Source organism: Somniosus microcephalus, chromosome 8 (assembly GCF_052327205.1).
Source record: "Somniosus microcephalus isolate GS21.2 chromosome 8, FLI_Smic_1.0, whole genome shotgun sequence".
Taxonomy (NCBI): domain Eukaryota; kingdom Metazoa; phylum Chordata; class Chondrichthyes; order Squaliformes; family Somniosidae; genus Somniosus; species Somniosus microcephalus.
This window is the reverse complement of record NC_140994.1, coordinates 37,684,562-37,702,915: the sequence shown is the minus strand read 5'-3', so window position 1 is coordinate 37,702,915 and position 18,354 is coordinate 37,684,562. Positions and strand designations below refer to the sequence as shown.

The 18,354-nt window shown below is 42.8% G+C and overlaps 1 protein-coding gene across 12 annotated transcripts in view; it reads right to left on the bottom strand.

The window, feature by feature from the left end:
• Window positions 1–17,113, bottom strand: part of LOC147113459 (uncharacterized) — a 364,793-nt gene extending 347,680 nt beyond the window's left edge. For 6 of the 12 annotated variants that reach the window (XM_085994579.1, XM_085994581.1, XM_085994587.1 and 3 more), the window contains exon 1: window positions 401–552. The gene's annotated coding sequence lies outside the window, so the exon portion shown is untranslated. Of the gene's footprint in view, window positions 1–400; window positions 567–17,017 lie in introns of those variants that run through there. The other 6 variants (XM_085994586.1, XM_085994588.1, XM_085994577.1 and 3 more) reach the window with 4 other exon arrangements.
• Between the last annotated feature and the right edge of the window lie 1,241 nt (window positions 17,114–18,354).

The following is an 18,354-nucleotide window of genomic DNA, read 5'->3' as shown; positions in this document are numbered from 1 at the left end:
GGGATCACCTGCTGGAGTGGTCTGAAATACCAAGCCAAAGAAAGCTATCTGGAGTAAAAACCCAAAAATGTTACAATATTTACTAAAGCAATAGATGACTTAATAGATATTCTATATACTTACTAGCCATTGACAGTAAAAAGCCTAAACAGACATCACGGCATATAATCATTATTTATCACTAAGAATAATGCAAAAATAATGTTATTCATGACTATTTCAATCTAGAATTGTGATAGCTATACAGGCAGGGGAATTGTTCTATAATTCCAGACTGTTACCATTAAAATGTATTGATTCTATATCTTTAGAACCTCATTTATTACCATCCTAAATATTAATGTTGAACATTGTACCACAGCAAAATATCTGAATGAAAATACATCATTTTTTGACTTACCAGATCAATCAGTTCTTGAATACATATTACATATTCTTAGTTCCACTCTTGCTGTTGAAAATCCGTGCTTTACTTTACAAAATCCCTGTTTTGTGACCTAGCATTCAGAGTATCATATGAAAGTGTGCTATTAATGTGAGCTGGCTCATGCTTCAGAACACTCTAGCTGATCTAGTTGAAGTGTAAAGAATCTGACCCTGAAGCTCCAGAGCTATGGCATGTCAGCTTTCTACGGGAATTTGATTCTGACAGATTAGAACAGCAGAGAGTCAGCTGATACGTGTATACGTATCACTGAACTAGGTAACACAGTAAACAGTATTTCACATTTAGAAAAAGTATTTCCCTGTGTAAAGATAAACAAGACCAGCTACATTTTAATTATAGAACAGTGGCCTAATATCTTATTCAATTTATATTACATTGAAGTATACCATGTCCTGTCATTTCAAACTGCCTTTGAGTGGCCCTTTCTATTGCTCTTTGAGTGCCATTTTCAAAAAAATCCCCTTAGTCTACACAGAATGTCTCAGTGATAGGTTAAGATTTTAGCCAAAAGAAATTAAGGAATATGAAAAGGCCATTTAGCTCATTAAACGCCACAGACCACATATAATCAACCCATCATGGAGTTTTTCCCACCTATTTAATCTCATGAGAGGAAGTTCTGCATCATTTCTCTTTAACCTCATAGGTAATCAAGTGCAGCTGATTAGGAAAGTTTAGAAAGGCACCGAGGAAAAGGAGAAAGCAGTCAAGGGCCTAAGATAGTAATAAAATAAGGAGCTCCATAAAGATAGGGTATAAAATGGCAAAAAATAAAGGCTGCAAAGAGGGAGTATGAAAAAAAAACTGGGCAACAAACAAAGCCAAACAGTGAAGCATTCTTCACATATTTACATTCAAAAAGGGATAAAAGAAGGAGTTGGGACACTAAAAATTAGCGTGCGTGGATGGGAATGGGGGGACATTGTATCTGCGCACAGGGAAGCTGCAGAAATGCTTATCCACTTTTTGCAACAGTGCAATGCCAGGAGTAGAAGTAGGTTTTCAGGTGGGTTCAGACATGATGGGGTAGATTTTCCCGAACCTGTCGGGAAGAAGGCAGGACTTCCCCTTTCGGGTTTTTGACCCGCCTACTTCGACGTCCGGCCAATCCGCACGATTTTCCCTTGATTGACCTTGTTGAGCCCGCCCAGCGGGCTCAGCAGGCCAATTAAGGGCCACCCAGCAACAGGTAACGTCACAGACTGAAATTTCATCTGTCAAGAGTTCTTGACAGATGAAATATCAGTGTTTCACAGCTGTTTGAAGCTGTCAAACACTGACAGTCTGAGTTCTACCATGAGTCATTCTGCACAGACTCAGTTAGAACTCTTACCGGCACTCAAAGCTGAAGGCTGTCACTTTTCACAGATCGCAGCCGTTCAGCTTTAAGTGCCGGCTGAGTGATGCGCTCCCGACGGTTACAGGAAGAAAGGCTGTGAAGGTAAGTAAAAGTTCTTTACACACTTTAGACACACCAAAGACACTTACCTTTACACTCATGCACCCATCACTCACCTGAGCGCCAACATCGCGACCCCTCCAACTCCTTCAACCCGACGGCCCGCCTGCTCTAACCTGGCGTGGTTTGGAGCCGTCGGGAAACCCACACGAAACCCCTCAAAATAGGGATTAGGCTAAAAACTGCCTGTTAACTACCTGTTACCAGGCAGTTAATTGGCACTAATCCCTTCCCGCCTGGTTTCGGTGGGTCCCAGTGCGGGGCGGGTACCCGCCGCCCCTGAAACTTACGTGGGGCGGGGTTTTGGGCGGGATGGTGTCGGGACCCCCAAATTCGGAATTTCCCACCCCTCCCCCCCACACGCCTGAAACCCCGCCTGACGGCTCCATGAAAATCTATCCCGATCATTTTATAATCATAAAAAAGAGCAGAAATTAAGAAGATTATAGATACTGAAGGTGGTTGAGGTGCCTGACCCTTTTAATCTTCACCCCTGTACTGGAAAATAAGAGCCCTCTAATTATAAACCTGCAAATCCCATTTTGGTTGTGGAAAATTGATTGTTACATAACTGACAAACAGTTTAAGGGATCATATTTGAGGGACATAGATTAATGCAAGACAGCCAGCATGGTTTTAGGAACGGAGGATTATTTTGACAAATCTATTGGATTTCCTTTCATGAAGATGCTGACCTTGTGGATGACAGTGACAATGAATGTTATTTACCTGGATTTTAAAAGGTATTTGATACTGTTACACATAATAATAGTAATACTAAGTACTCTGCCAGACATATTTGATAAATGAAGCTATTGCACAAGGTTAAAGCCATGGAACAGAAATATATTGAATTGGATAAGAAGATAGACTAGTTGAAAGAAAGCAATGATTAAATGGGAAGATATTTGGCTGGAGTTTAGTGGTATGCAATATATATCAGTGCTGAGACTACTGCTGTTTATCATTTAAGAACATAAGAACATAAGAACATAAGAAATAGGAGCAGGAGTAGGCCAATCGGCCCCTCGAGCCTGCTCCACCATTCAATAAGATCATGGCTGATCTGATCCTAACCTCAAATCTTCTATCACTCTGCATCCACCCGAACCCATGTGATCTCCCGGGAGAGGCGAAAAACCAGATAAAGACCCAATGGCCAATTTGGGAGAAAAAAATCTGGGAAATTCCTCTCCGACCCATCTAGGCGATCGAAATTCTTCCAGGAGATCACTCTGTCCCTATATTTTCTACAGTACTTACCTTCTGTAAAGGCGATCTCCACCCCAGCCAGGAACAGGAATAAAACCATCTCCTGAAATCTAACAGAATTAGAACACAGTAGGAGCAGAACAAGGCTACACGGCCCCTGGGCCCGCTCCACTACCCACAGGGCCATGACCATTCTGAACCCAGACTCATGTCCAATTTCCTGCCCGCTCCCCGTAACCCTTAATTCCCTTTACTTCTAGGAAACTATCTATTTCTGTTTTAAATTTATTTAATGATGTAGCTTCCACAGCTTTCTGGGGCAGCAAATTCCACAAACCTACCAGCCTCTGAGTGAAGAAGTTTCTCCTCATCTCAGTTTTGAATGAGCAGCCCCTTATTTTAAGATTATGCCCCCTAGTTCTAGTTTCACCCATCATTGGGAACATCCTCACCGCATCCACCCGATCAAGCCCCTTCACAATCTTATATGTTTCAATAAGATCGCCTCTCATTCTTCTGAACTCCAATGAGTAGAGTCCCAATCTACTCAACCTCTCCTCATATGACCACCCCCTCATCCCCGGGATTAACCGAGTGAACCTTCTTTGTACTGACTCGAGAGCAAGTATGTCTTTTCTTAAGTATGGACACCAAAACTGTATGCAGTATTCCAGGTGCGGCCTCACCAATACCTTGTACAACTGCAGCAATACCTCCCTGTTTTTATATTCCAACCCCCTAGCAATAAAAGCCAACATTCCATTGGCCTTCTTAATCACTTGCTGCACCTGCATACTAACTTTTTGAGTTTCGTGCACCAGGACCCCCAGATCCCTTTGTACTACAGTACTTTCCAGTTTCTTGCCATTAAGATAATAACTTGCTCTATGATTTTTCCTGCCAAAGTGCATAACCTCACACTTTCCAGTATTGTATTCCATCTGCCAAATCTCTGCCCACTTACTTAGCCTGTCTATGTCCCTTTGCAGGTTTTTTATGTCCTCCTCACTCACTACTTTCCGTCCCATCTTTGTATCATCTGCAAACTTTGATATGTTACACTCGGTCCCCTCCTCCAAATCGTTAATATAGATTGTAAAGAGTTGGGGACCCAGCACTGACCCCTGCGGAACACCACTAGTTACTGGTTGCCAATCTGAGAACGAACCATTTATCCCAACTCTCTGCTTTCTGTTAGAGAGCCAATCCTCCACCCACGCCAGAATATTACCCCCAATCCTGTGATTTTTTATCTTGAGCAATAATCTTTTGTGTGGCACCTTGTCAAATGCCTTTTGGAAGTCTAAATACACTACGTCCACTGGTTCCCCTTTATCCACCCTGTATGTTACTTCCTCAAAAAACTCAAGCAAATTTGTTAAACATGACTTCCCCTTCATGAAACCATGCTGAGTTTGCCCTATTAAATTATGTTTATCCAAATGTCCCGTTACTGTCTCCTTAATAATGGACTCTAACATTTTACCAACCACAGATGTTAGGCTAACAGGTCTATAGTTTCCAGCCTTCTGCCTACTACCCTTTTTAAATAAGGGTGTTACATTAGCAGTTTTCCAATCTGCCGGGACCTTTGCTGAGTCCAGTGAGTTTTGGAAAATTATTACCAATGCATCCACAATCCCTACCGTTACTTCCCTCAAGACCCTGGGATGCAAGCCATCAGGTCCAGGGGATTTATCCGCCTTGAGTCCCATTATTTTACCAAGTACCACTTCCTTAGTGATTTTAATTGTATTTAGTTCCTCCCCCCCTAGAGCCCCCTGTTTGTCCAGTGTTGGGATATTCTTAGTGTCCTCTACTGTAAAGACTGATACAAAATAATTGTTCAGTGTTTTTGCCATCTCCATGTTTCCCACCATTAATTTCCCGGTCTCATCCTCTAAGGGACCAACATTTACTTTAGCCACCCTTTTTCTTTTTATATAACTATAGAAACTTTTACTGTCTGTTTTTATATTTTTTGCTAATTTACTTTCATAATCTATCTTCCCTTTCTTAATCAATCTTTTTGTTATTTTTTGCTGTCTTTTAAAGACTTCCCAATCTTCCATCCTCCCACTAGATTTGGCTACCTTATATGCCCTTGTTTTTAGTCGGATACTATCCTTAATTACTTTACTTAGCCACGGATGGCTATCTTTTCTTTTACACCCTTTTTTCCTCAGTGGAATATATTTTTTTTGGAAGTTGTAAAAGAACTCCTTAAATGTACACCACTGGTCATGTACCGTCTTACCCTTTAATCTATTTTCCCAGTCCACTCTAATTAATTCCGCTCTCATACCTTCATAGTCTCCTTTATTCAAGCTCAGCACGCTTGTTTGAGATCCAACCTTCTCACCCTCTAATTGAATATGGAACTCAACCATGTTATGGTCACTCATTCCAAGGGGATCCTTTACTAGGACATTTTTAATTAATCCTGTCTCATTACACAGGACCAAATCTAAGGTTGCTTGCCCCCTGGTCGGTTCAGTTACATACTGCTCAAGAAACCCATCCCGAATACACTCAATGAACTCTTCCTCAAGGCTGCTCTGCCCAATTTGATTTGTCCAGTTAATATGATAATTAAAATCCCCCATAATTATAGCTGTTCCCTTATTACAAGCCTCAACTATTTCCTGATTAATACTCCGTCCAACAGAGTTGCAACTGTTCGGAGGCCTATAGACTACACCCACTAGTGTTTTTTTCCCCTTATTATTCCTTACCTCCACCCAAACTGTTTCACTATCCTGCTCCTTTGACCCAATATCATTTCTCTGTATTATAGTGATTCCTTCCTTTATTAACATAGCCACCCCACCTCCTCTCCCTTCCTGCCTGTCCTTCCTGATTGTTAAATAACCTGGTATGTTTAATTCCCAGTCATGGTCACCCTGCAGCCATGTTTCTGTAATGGCCATTATTATTATAAATGACTTCGCGATTGAAGTTAGTTCAAATGTTTAATTTGCAGATGATCCAAAATTGGAGCAGCGGTAAATTATGATAATCAGTGTGCATAAATTCTAAAGGATTGGCAATTTTTTTTTGGCCAGAGAAGTAGCAGATACAGTTTAGTGCAGGTAAATGTATAGTGACAAGATTTGGCAGCAGAAAAGGGAACATGGAATATTACTCAACGTGAATACACAGGCGTATCAGAGCAGGATATCTTCCGAGGAATATTGTTGGATAGGCTACTAATACCATCAGCACAGGGTCCCTGGAGTGTAAAAAAAGCAAATAAAATGTTGACCTGAGAGCAAGGGGTATAAAATATAAACTGAAAGAGGTGATTTTAAATGTGTATACCGTTATAATTGGACCACTGTAAGATACCCTAGTTGAGTATACATACATATGTAGAATTAGGATTTGGTTTAATCTAACATGATTAAAGTTTTTGGTTTCTTTTTACTTAATGAAGTGGTTAAAAGTTCATTCCCAGGATGATAACACTGCTGCGAAGCGCTTTGGGATGTTTTACTACGTTAAAGGCGCTATATAAATACAAGTTGTTGTTGTTTGATTTGTCAGGGTACAATTTAGCTGATACTGTGGTTTAGCTGTTTGCGGAAATGACAGTATGTATAAGATTCGTGTCTCTTGACTTGTTTGCATGCTAACATTGGGAAACAGTTAGCCAAGGCAGTTTTGAGATAAGGAATGGAACAATGGAAGAACAGGATGAAAAAGTTGGCATCTGTTGTTTTGAAGGAAATACACCCTTTCTGGGTGTCTTGTTCACAATAACACTTCTCATGCCATAATTAATTATCAATGACAGTGTTTGTGAGAAAGACTATAAAGATCCTAAGCTTTTCTTAACAAGTTGTAGAGAGTCAGGATTGGAAAGGAACAATGACAAGGTTACGTCTCAACCCGGGGAAAGAACACGGGGTAGTGTTATTTACTTCTCTATATGTCTACTTCTTAAAAATATTGGGTGGAATTTTAACGTGGCGATGTGCTGGGAGGGGAGCGGGGTGGGGTGGGTGGAGGGGGCTACCGGTAACACGCGACGAACCTGGAAATAACTGCAGCATGTCTGTCAGTGGCTTTTTAACCCAGCCACTGTATTTGCATCTGACTTCCGGGTTTCCCAACCAATTAGCATGAGCAGGCGTGATGACAAAACGCATGAGTCCATTTCAACTGAACTATTTAAAGGGACACTGCAAAGATAAGAGTTGATGGATTGTGGAGGTGGGGGTAACAAAGGAAGTAAGTGTTGTTATGGAGTCCCAACATGGCAAGGTTGCGCCTCTCTTCATTGATGCCTCCTTAGATCTGATGCTGTGGTCTGTAAGGGCCCATAGGGAGATATGCTTCCCTGCCATCGGGAGGAAGAAGCCTGCCACTGAAAGCAAGAAGACGTGGCTGGAGGTGACTCAGGCAGTGAGCAGCAGGAGTGTGGGGTCACGCTCCTGGATACAGTGCCGGAACTGGCTTAATGACCTAATCAGGGCAGTAAAGGTGAGTACACTGGCACATTCAAATACATCCTGATGTGTGTATCATGCCAACCCCCTCACTCTGCCTTCTCAAGCCTACTCCTCATACCAACATACCTTGCAGGTGCACCCAGCCTTCCCGGTCTATGCAGTTTTTCACATCCCCATCTGTGCATCCACCACTGATACTCAGCTACATTGTAATCGAATGTCACACCTCTCCCTCATAGTCACCCTCAACAAATGCTCTCCATCCATCCGGTCAACACAAGCCATTACATTTACTCGTAGATGTCTTCTTTCCCTCCTTGCAAGAGCACAGAACACCAGGGAGAGGCAGAGAACCAGAGGTGGTCCTCCAGCAATCTCGATACTGACGGCTGCAGAGGAGGAGGTGCTGGAGAGCAGCAGGGTCTCGGTGTGGCTGGCCATCGGAGATGGAGAGATGGGGGTATCCCATCTACCTGGTGACAGAATTAAATATCACACAGACACATGGCATAAAACACTCACTCATGTTGACTTAATGTCAGCAGCCAGTGAAATATGATCGTGTGCATAACGTTCACTTGAAACATTCTTACCGTGACAGTTCTAATTCATGTCTTTAATATCCCACAGGGCCATCAAGCATCTCACAGGAGGTGGTCCTGGAGGAGGATGACGACACCTCAGAGGAGGTCACACACACACTCTGAGGGTGCAGACCTCACAGGACTCGTGCAGACCACGCACCAGCTAAGATACTCACACTTTGGTGAGGAAGATAGTTGGGTTTTCACCTGGGGCAGGATTTTCATTGGGCCGTGGAGGCGGGATTGGAGGCATGTGGGGGGTCAAAATCCTGAAATCGGGGGTCCCGACCCCATCCCGCACCCAACCCGCCTCCATGCCAGTTTCAAAGGAGGCGGGTACCTGACTCGCACTGGGACCCGCCTCCCCGAGGCGGGAAGGGGATTAGTACCAATTAACTGCCTTACAGGCAGTTTTTAGCCTAATCCCTATTTTTAATGTTGAAGTGTGGGATTCCCAACAGCTCCAAACCACGCCAAGTTAGAGGAGGCAGACCGTCGGGATGAAGGGCTTGGAGGTGTCGAGATGTCCGGTGTTCAGGTGAGTGATGGGTGCATAAGTGCAAAGGGAAGTGTGTTTGGTGTGTGTAAAGTGTTTAAAGAAGTTTTACATATCTTTACTTACCTTTATGGCCTTCCTTCCTTCAGATCTCGGGAGTCCCTCATCTCACCGACGCAGAAAGCAGAATGGCTGCGAGCTGTCAAAAATTGCAGCATTCAGCTTTCTGTTCCGGGGAGATCTCTAAATCATCCTGAGATGACGGAATTAACTTAGAATACAGATTATCAGTGTTTGACAGCTTCAAACAGCTGTGAAACGCTGATATTTCATCTGTCAAAAGCTCTTGACAGATGACATTTCAATCTGTGACGTCACCTGTTGCCAGGTGGCCCTTAATTGGCCTGCTGAGCCCACTGGGCGGGCTCAACAAGGTCAATCAAGTCAAAATCACGTGGGTTGGCCACAACTCGATGGAGGCGGGACTACAACCCCGAAAGTTGTAGTCCCGCCTCCTAAATGAAAATCCAGCCCCTCGTGCCTCACAAGTGAGCAAGAGCAGATTGTGGAGACAGGGACAGCAGTGCAGAGTCCACATCGGAGGACGCAGGATGTTCCAAGCTCTGCTCAGCTGGACGCAGATGCTGAACCTCGTGGGCCGTTGACAAAGAGGATATGTCTGAAGCAGCAGCAAAGAATGTGCGATGTACTGGCAGGCTTTCCAGCCGCACTGTGCACGCTTGCAGAGAGATTGGAGGAATCCATCTGAAGCATGAATGGCATGATGTCTCAGGCCTTTGCGATGATATCTTTGTCCATGGAAAGAGTAGCCACCTGCATCTGGAACATCAAAAATGGCAATCAAACGAGTGCATGCAAGCCCTCACCAATAGCTTACACACTCTGAATGCCACCTTAAATACGATTGATAAAACCCAAGCCTTGGCCGTTCAGCGCCCAACTGATGAGTGGCAAAGTGCTCTCCAGCTCATTGCTAGCAGGGAAGTGCGGGTGGGCCATGAGAGGGAAAATGGTGAAAGGGGACATGGAAGTGGAGACTCTGCTCAAAGCGCTTTCACTTCTCACCCGGTACCCCCTACGTCAGTATCCCATACGCTGCCTCGTGTCCCGATGGCCGAGTCTGCCCCTGCACAGGTGCAGGTGCAGGTGGAGCAGTCTTTGACGGGGCCCTCATGGGCTCCAAAACCCAGAGAACGTCGGCCACAAGCATCTCAGCAGTCAGAGCAGGGATCTGTGCAGCCTGCCTCTAACTCTGCTGAAGCCACATGGGGTTGCACCATGTAGAAGTGCTAGGAAGAGGAAGAGTAAAGATTTGTAGTTGCACAAGGGTATGCGTGTGGGTGTGTTACACAATGTTAGATTAAGTTTCTGTTTAATTTATAGGCCACATAAATATTATTTATTTGCACAACTTTCCCATCATGCCCATTTTTGACTGCTGCCTGGCAAGTGGCCTTCTCACTTGTGATGAATGGTAAGACAGACTTAACATCGAGCAATGGGTGGCTGTGAAAGGGGTGCTTGGTTGATTGCAGGACTGCTTTGTGTTGGGGGAAGCGGGGGCGGCAAGTGGGTTTAGCATGTGGCCGCCAGGTGGATGCACTGGTGCAACCTAACTGAACATCGCCATTTTGAGGGCATCCCAGGCAGCAATGTGTGTCGCTGCTAGTGCATTGGCAACATCACTTTCCGCCTCCTCCTCCTCCTTGGCTGTGTTCTGCGCCTTGCTCCTCCTGAAGGTCCAAACGTTGCTGCACTCCACGACTGTTCTGGAGACCCTGGCAGGTGTGTATTGAAGGGCACCTCCAGATCTGTCAAGGCACCTCCAGATCTGTCAAGGCACCTGAAGCGCATCTTCAGCATGCTGATTGCTTGATCAATGACATCTAGTTGTCACATGGCTTTCATTTTAGCGCTCCTGGGCCTCATTGGTTGGATTCCTCACGGGCGTCATCAGTCACGTTTTAAGTGGGTGCCCCTTGTCTCCAAGCAGCCAGCTAATAAGTCTGCTTTGAGGTGCAAAGAGATCAGGAATGGTGGACTGGTGCAGGATAAAAGCATCATGGCAGCTGCCTGGGAATCTTGCGCACACCTGCATAATCATTTTTCTGTGGTTGCACACCAGCTGTAAATTGATGGAGTGGAAGCCCTTGCAGTTGACGAACACTCCTGAGTTATTTATGGGTGCCTTAATTGCCACATGCATGCAGTCGATGACGCCCTGCATCTGTGGGAAGCCAGACAGAGCCACAAACCTGAGCGCCTGTTCATTCTGACTGGCCTCATCGGTGGGAGCGTGTACATAATTGCCGGCCCTGGCAAACACGGCATCAGTCACCTGTGTTATGCATTTGTGGGCGGCTGACTGTGAGATCCTGCAAATGTCTCCAGCAGATTCCTGGAAGGAGCCAGAGTCAAAGAAGTTGAGGGCAGTGGTGACTTTGATAGCCACTGGTAAAGCGTGGCCACCAGGTCCACTTGGCAGCGGGTCTTGTTCCAGCAGGCTGCAAATGTCTGCCACTGCCTGTCGCGATACCCTGAACCTCCTGAGACACTGGTGTTCCGACATGTCTAGGAAGCTGACCCTCTGCCTGTACACCCCGAGTTGCGGGTATCGCCTCCTGCGAGCTGCAACTCTTTGCACATCCCCTCACTCCAGTGGAGCGGCAGGTCTGTGAGGAGCAGGCTGCTGTTGCTCCTGCTGGTGCTCCTGCTGCTGGCCCTCCTACTGCTGGTGCTCTTCCTGCTGCTGGTGCTGTTGATGCTGATGGTCACCTGGGTCCTCCTCTGATGTCCAAGCTAAAACAACATAAGCGGCACCCTGCTTATCTGATAGATCACAGCTGCAGCGTGCAGATCAGACGTACAAACATCCAAAGTAGTGAAAGTGACCTCTCAGGACAAGTACTGTGAGCAAAAGCCTTTCACACAATCAGGCAAGAAAGCAGCTGTGAGGTTTCAGTACTTTGGGGAATATTTGCCTGTCATTTCTTCAATCCCCTCAATTGCCGCTGTGCTCTTGCCTTGCTTTCACTGGCGAGTTCCAAGAAGTCTGGGAAACCCGTGCACTCACAATTAAATCCCAAAACCTCTGTTATAGCTCTTAATTACCTATTAACATATTCAAATTGGCAACCTGCCTCTCCCGAGGGAGTTTCTCGCACATGGCCTAACACGCTGTCAATTTCAGCGCTTTTAGCCCCGCCACCCACTCCCAAACCCACTCACTCTTGGAAGTTAAAATTTCCCCCATTGTGTGTATCTGGACTTGGTCGTATACAAATAAACGGAGAACGTTGCAAACCATATTTGGTGTCAGAATGTAACTGTTACACCACATCTGGAACATCATTTGGTTCCCCTGCTTCAAAAGGAATATCATCTTCCTATATTTATATATGGATCTACAGTATGAAAATGTGCATTTTCTGTCTGCCACATGACATTTCCTGTGTCACTTCAGGAACACACTTTGGTGTTACAATTTAAAATCACACCTCCTATTGACACAAGTTTGGTATTCATAACTCAGCAATAAATGAGAGTTCAGCAGTGGGAATATGTCAATCAACACATAGCAACATGGAATGAAGACTGACCTTCAGCAATTTCAGAGGAATTCCAATCAAAAATCAGCATTCAGTAATAGCTACCAATAGCAAGGAGCAGAAGCAGAGCTAATCAAATCACTCCAAGTATTTCTTAAAAATCCTTTCAACCATTTTGGATTTTCCACAAAGCAAGCTCTCACTTCTGGAAATAAGATTTGCAACATAAAATAAAGGCATAAAAAATTACAATATTTACAAGAGAATAATTAAACTTAGGTATAGAAACATATTTTCCATATATAAAGTATATCTAAGAATATTTTTTACCAAGGCCTGTGTCTCTCTGAGAGCTTAGGTCTTCAGGTCATAGTCTTCCCAGAGATGGCACGATTGGCTGGTGAAGAAGGTATCAGACTACAATTCCCCGCATGGATATGTGACTACAACTCCCAGAAAGTTTCATTCTTGACAGTAAAACTAGCCATTTATGGAGAATGGCAAGACTTGTGGGTTGTAAAGCCTGCTCTCATCTCTCCTGTTGTCCATTGATGGACTGAGGACTTAAATCCCAGAGAAACAGTTATTCAAAGTAGTCAAGGTAATTGGAACATTATTTTGTACAAAAAAGGCAAAACAATGTTAAGCTTTGGAGTTTCATCTGAGGTAACTTCAATAGAAAATTGATATATGTTATTATACTGAAATGGTTTTTAATTAGCAAGTAAATCATAGATAGATAGATAGATAGAGCACATAAGGAGGCCAATCGTGACCAACCTGGCTCTTTGAAAGAGCAGTTGCGCTTAGTCCCACATCCCCGCTTTTAGTCCGTAACCCTGTAAGTTCCTCATTCTGGCCAACTCCCTTTTAAAATTATTTATGGAATCAGCTTTCACCAACTTTTCAAATCCCGACAACTCTTGGAGTGAAAACATCTCTCCTCATCTCCCCTCGAGATCTTTTTCCAATGATTTTGAATCTATGCCCTCTAATTATTGACCCACTTGCCACTCTATCAAAACCTCTCATCATCTTGAAAACCTCTATTAGGTCACCCCTTAACCTTCTCTGTTCCAAGGAGAACAGTCCTAACTTTTCCAACCTCTCCTCATAACTGAATTCCCTCATCCCTGGTAACATCCTGGCAAATGTCCTCTGTACGCTTTCTAAAGCCTTTACATGTTTCCTGAAGTGTGGGGCCCAGAATTGTCCACAATACTCCAGCTGAGACCTAACCAGTGATTTATAAAGTTCGAGCATGATCTCTTTGTTTTTATATTCTATGCCTCTATTTATAAACCCAAGTAACCCATATGCATTTTTAACCACCTTATCAACTTGCCCTGCCACCTTTAAGGATTTGTGTATATGGACACCAAGGACACTGTGCTCATCTACACTTTTCAAAATTGTACGATTTATAGTATACTGTATTTCCATATTAGTCCTCCCAAAGAACATCACTTCACACTTCTCCACATTGAACTCCATCTGCCATGCTTCTGCCCATTTCATCATCCTATGTCATCCTGAAGCCTATAAGTATCCTCATCATGATCTACTACTTTGCCAAGTTTTGCATCATCTGGAAACTTTACAATGCTGCTCCCTACACCCGACTCTAGGTTGTTTATAAAAATTGCAAGAATCGATAACTTCCCTCTCCTCTATCAGTGTAAGCTTCACATCATCCGCTTCCTTTGTGAAGACAGGTGCTGACATAATAAAACTCACTACGCACTTGGTTTGAGCATAAAGCAAGGCTTTAATCAACTTGTTTCAGAACATGGAGGTCTAGTTGTATTTCACTAGTTCCTGTCTTACAAAATGTCCCTGGAAAGCTGGGGCCGACACCCGAGTATTTATACTCCTTGGACGGCGCCACCAGCTGGCCGTCCAGCGTTATTTCATAAGTAGTTTCTTGATGAGATTTATAACAATACTCATTTAATACTTTTGCCATGTCCTCTGCCTCCACATGAAGAATTCCCTATATCCCACGCTACCCTGTGAGTTCCACCCAGCTTGCCCCCGATAGGCCCAGTGGATCCCATGCCTGTTGAGAGCTGGTGTGAATTCTGTCATGGGCCTCTTGGGGTGTGGCTCTGAGTTTCCAGCAGCAAAATAGCAAGCTGGGCACCTCTGCCGTGCCTCTACAATCCTACAGCACCCACCACAAATATTTAAATGATCTAGGATTTGGGACGAGTCATGAGGCCAAAGTGGTGAAACAGAAGCCCTGCCTTTGCTGCAATTCCACCTCCTCACCAGGTTATAGGATAATTTTTTTAGCAAAAGAAGGAAGATACTGCCTGTGCAAGTGGTTGAACAGGAAACTTTAATGGGTTTCAAAAAAGGAGATATGTTTCTGATTCTATTATTAGAATTTATAAATGATAGCGATATCTTACATGAAATAAATTGAATATGGAGGCCAGGTGAACTAATAGTTACATTATTTTATGCACTATTCATCCTGGCTAGTTGCTTTCCATAAATGACATCCCCTGGTTCCAGCAACGCAGGAGTCAGTACATCCCCTGGAGCAGCATTGTCTTTATATGTACAATCCAATTACTAGCCAGATATCTAGATCTTCTGAAGAAGATCATAGACATAACATTAACTACTTTTATTGGAAACCTGTTCCAAGTATCCACAACCCTGGGAGCAAAAAAATCCAGTGTCACTTGATTAATGATTGCCACATGTCTTGAAACAGTTTGTAAGACTTTCTAATCATGTTTTTGTGCAACATTTATCAGGTTAATTTTTTGTCTTGTAGATCTGTCCTCATAGTCCAAATTACATAAGTTTGCTTGTCTCTACATTATTTATACCGCCCCACACTTGATTTGTCCCCTCAATCTCATTTTACTCCATTAAAAAAGTTACATTCCAAGAGTCTCTCTTCATACCTCAGAGCCCCAAGTCTCAGAGTCATTCTGATTGTCATTCTGTGAACCATCTCTAAGTTATCAATGTCCTTTGAAGGTGGGATGATGGGTTAAATCCCTAAAATTCCTTAAGTGAATGTTAATCGCAGAGCAGGCTTATCTCTGCTTTTTCTGATTTTGAAGTTCCCTTCATGATGAATATTTTGACACATCTCTACACTGTGCAACTTTGCACTTAAGGACCAGTATTTAATATGCAATCTAAGTAGCCAATAACGCCAGGAAAATAACAGTTGTTATCTCATATACAGAGGATTAACTGCAGGAAGATGATAAAACAATCAAACCAGACATACTTTTTGTGAACCATTGGCAATTAAAAAAATAATTCAACTAGCAATGCTGCTACATTCAGCAGCATGGCAGTCCGAATATAACAATGGCAACGACTGCTCAACTTTCTGTGGCGTCAGTACCACAAAGAAAACACCCTACTATAATGCAACTAACTGAACCTAACAATCAGTAGTTTCATGCTGACTCTGCAAGCATATTTCTGTTATCGTTTCTACCAGAGCATTACATCATAACAGTTCACTTCACAAAAGATCATCATCGTAAGCTGAACAAAACTTTACCACTAAATGGTAACTTGATTGAAAAATGTTTTAACACGAGGCTGGAATTTACACGTTTTATAAATAGAATACTGAAATGGAGATTGTTAAATGATATTTATTTCCCTCCTAAGGATACATGTACAACTCGCTCACACCTTCGCCACTCATGCTATGTGATCTCTTTTGCGCACATTGTATTCAATAGCTTCCTATTACAGAATCCTCTGTCGAATCATTAACCTTCAATTAAACCAACTGATATCAGTTAATGTCTTAGTTTACCAATATGACTATTTTATTTTAATGAGAACTGAAGTTTTGATGTAAAGGCTGTAGTCAAGTACAATCAAAATACAGCATCAATTCCTCCAAAACGATAGCTACCAGATATACTAATGAAGGAAGAAAATTAAGCAGTAAAATAAAACATTCAAAAATGAACAGTGGCCAGCAATGTCATAGTATTACGTGCACCTATAATTAAACAGATTCCAGCACTTTCACGCTAATATTCTATTAGAAGTAACTCTTTATGAAGGTAAAAAAAACTGTGAGGCAAAATAAACTAATTGTGTGATAGTTTTACAAAGCACTTTTTGGAAGAAAAAAAAGATTACTTTGTTGTGCAACAGAGTACTCCAATAAAATGATTAGCACCTAGAAATTTCTAGTTTTGTAATCATTAAACCATTAAATTAAACTTGAATTATGCACTGATAATTCAAAATGATATAGTCATTTAAAATCTTTGCTCTATGTGACCACAATTCTAATCTAATGTGTAGCGAACAGGAAAAATTAATACATTTATTTGAGCACAAAAATGCAGCTTTTGTATGTTTAAGCTGATTGCACAAAACAATGAATGGAACATATTGCATCGAATTAAAACTTACTGCAAGGAAATGTTCCAATCATATTTTATTAACTGTAGTTCTCATTGATGTGTACAAGAAATTACGTGTGGCAGTAATAAACACCTTATACACATCTCTTAAAGAGTTGAACGCCAAGAGCAAGTAAAAATGGATTAAAGTACAGACATAAACTGGACTCTCATGACATATATGACTAATAATAAAATAGACTGTTAAATTGGAGGCTGCTTAGCAAACAGTACAACAGTTCTGAGCCAAAAGCAGCTCTTTATTCAAAGCCATTGCAAACTAAACTGACACAGTCACCTACAAACCAGTTCAACTTTGATACAAACCCTTTCCATCTGAAAACAACAGTGTATTTTCAGTATTTCGATGTCTTCAAGGAACTACTTACCTTTATTTTCACATCCTTTTTTAGAAGCAGTTGAGCCTCAGCATATTTCTCTTCTCCTTGAGTCTTTATTCAGTGTTTAACAACGTGCTGCAGCAGTTAAAGCAAACTGTGAGTGTACGATAACCTTATGCACAGAAACCTTATTGGACAATATTATTATAATGTCGATTAAAGTGAGGCTCGCCTTGTCTGACATCATGTGTCATCGGGATAAAATGAACAGGCTCTAATCCTGGATTTTATTTTCAACACACAGATGACTTTCTTTTGTAAACATTCAGCGCTGCACAAAGTACTTTTGTATTCGTGAAAGGGAAACTGGAAAGGAATTTATGGTATGTTGAATTGTAGTGTGCCAATTTTATTTTAAAACTGTATTTAAACAAGTGCCTCAAAAAAGGATTGAGTGAATCCAGCTCCAGGGAAACCAAATAACTATTTATCTACAGATATATACCCTGAAAATCCACACAGTGGCACATCTTGGTATAAGTACAAAAAGAGGAGTCCGTCCATGATCTCTGCCGCTGACCCTCCTAAAGTTTGCAAGCTCAGGAGAAGGTCCCACTATTTGCATTCCTTCGTCAGGCTGGATGGAAAATCTGGGGTGTTCCTTGCTCCCACCAAAGCAGCCAGAAAGTCTCCCAGTCTGGGAGGAGGGGGAAGTAAAGTGCCAGATTCTCCACAGAGGAAATCGTCAGCTGCCCTCTAGGCCCCATACAAAGAGGGTGGCTATAAAATTGAAAAAAGACATTGACGTATATCTTCGGGGGTCCAGGTCAGGGAGGCTCAGGCCATACTCCTGGCCTTGACCCCCAGGTCAGCTGGTACATCTGGGGATATATTTTTGTCTTCACCGTCTGGGTGGTAATCTAGTGGAGTGGATCACTTGCCCATTATAGAACGCACCAGATTTTCAATCCATTGATTTCACTTTTAGCCATTTACACTGTTTATCCAGGGTTTCTACCGTTCTTTCACCAAAGCTACAGCAATAGATCAGAAGAAGCCTCCAGTGGAAATTACAGGTGAAGCTCTTTAATACAGATTAAATGTCAAGCACCTTCCACCTGAGCTGATAGCAAGTGGGGCAGGAAAAATTTTGAATCCAGAAAATTAATGCAAACATTTTATCACGCTTTTATTGAACCAATAACAACAACAACTTGCACTTATATAGTGTCTCTAACATAGTAAAACGTCCCAAGGAGCTTCACAGGAGGTTTTAAGGGGTGTCTTAAAGGAGGATAGAGAGGTAGAGAGGCGGAGAGGTTTAGGGAGGGAATTCCAGAGTTGTGGGCCCAGGCAGCTGAAGGCACGCCCGCCAATGGTGGAGC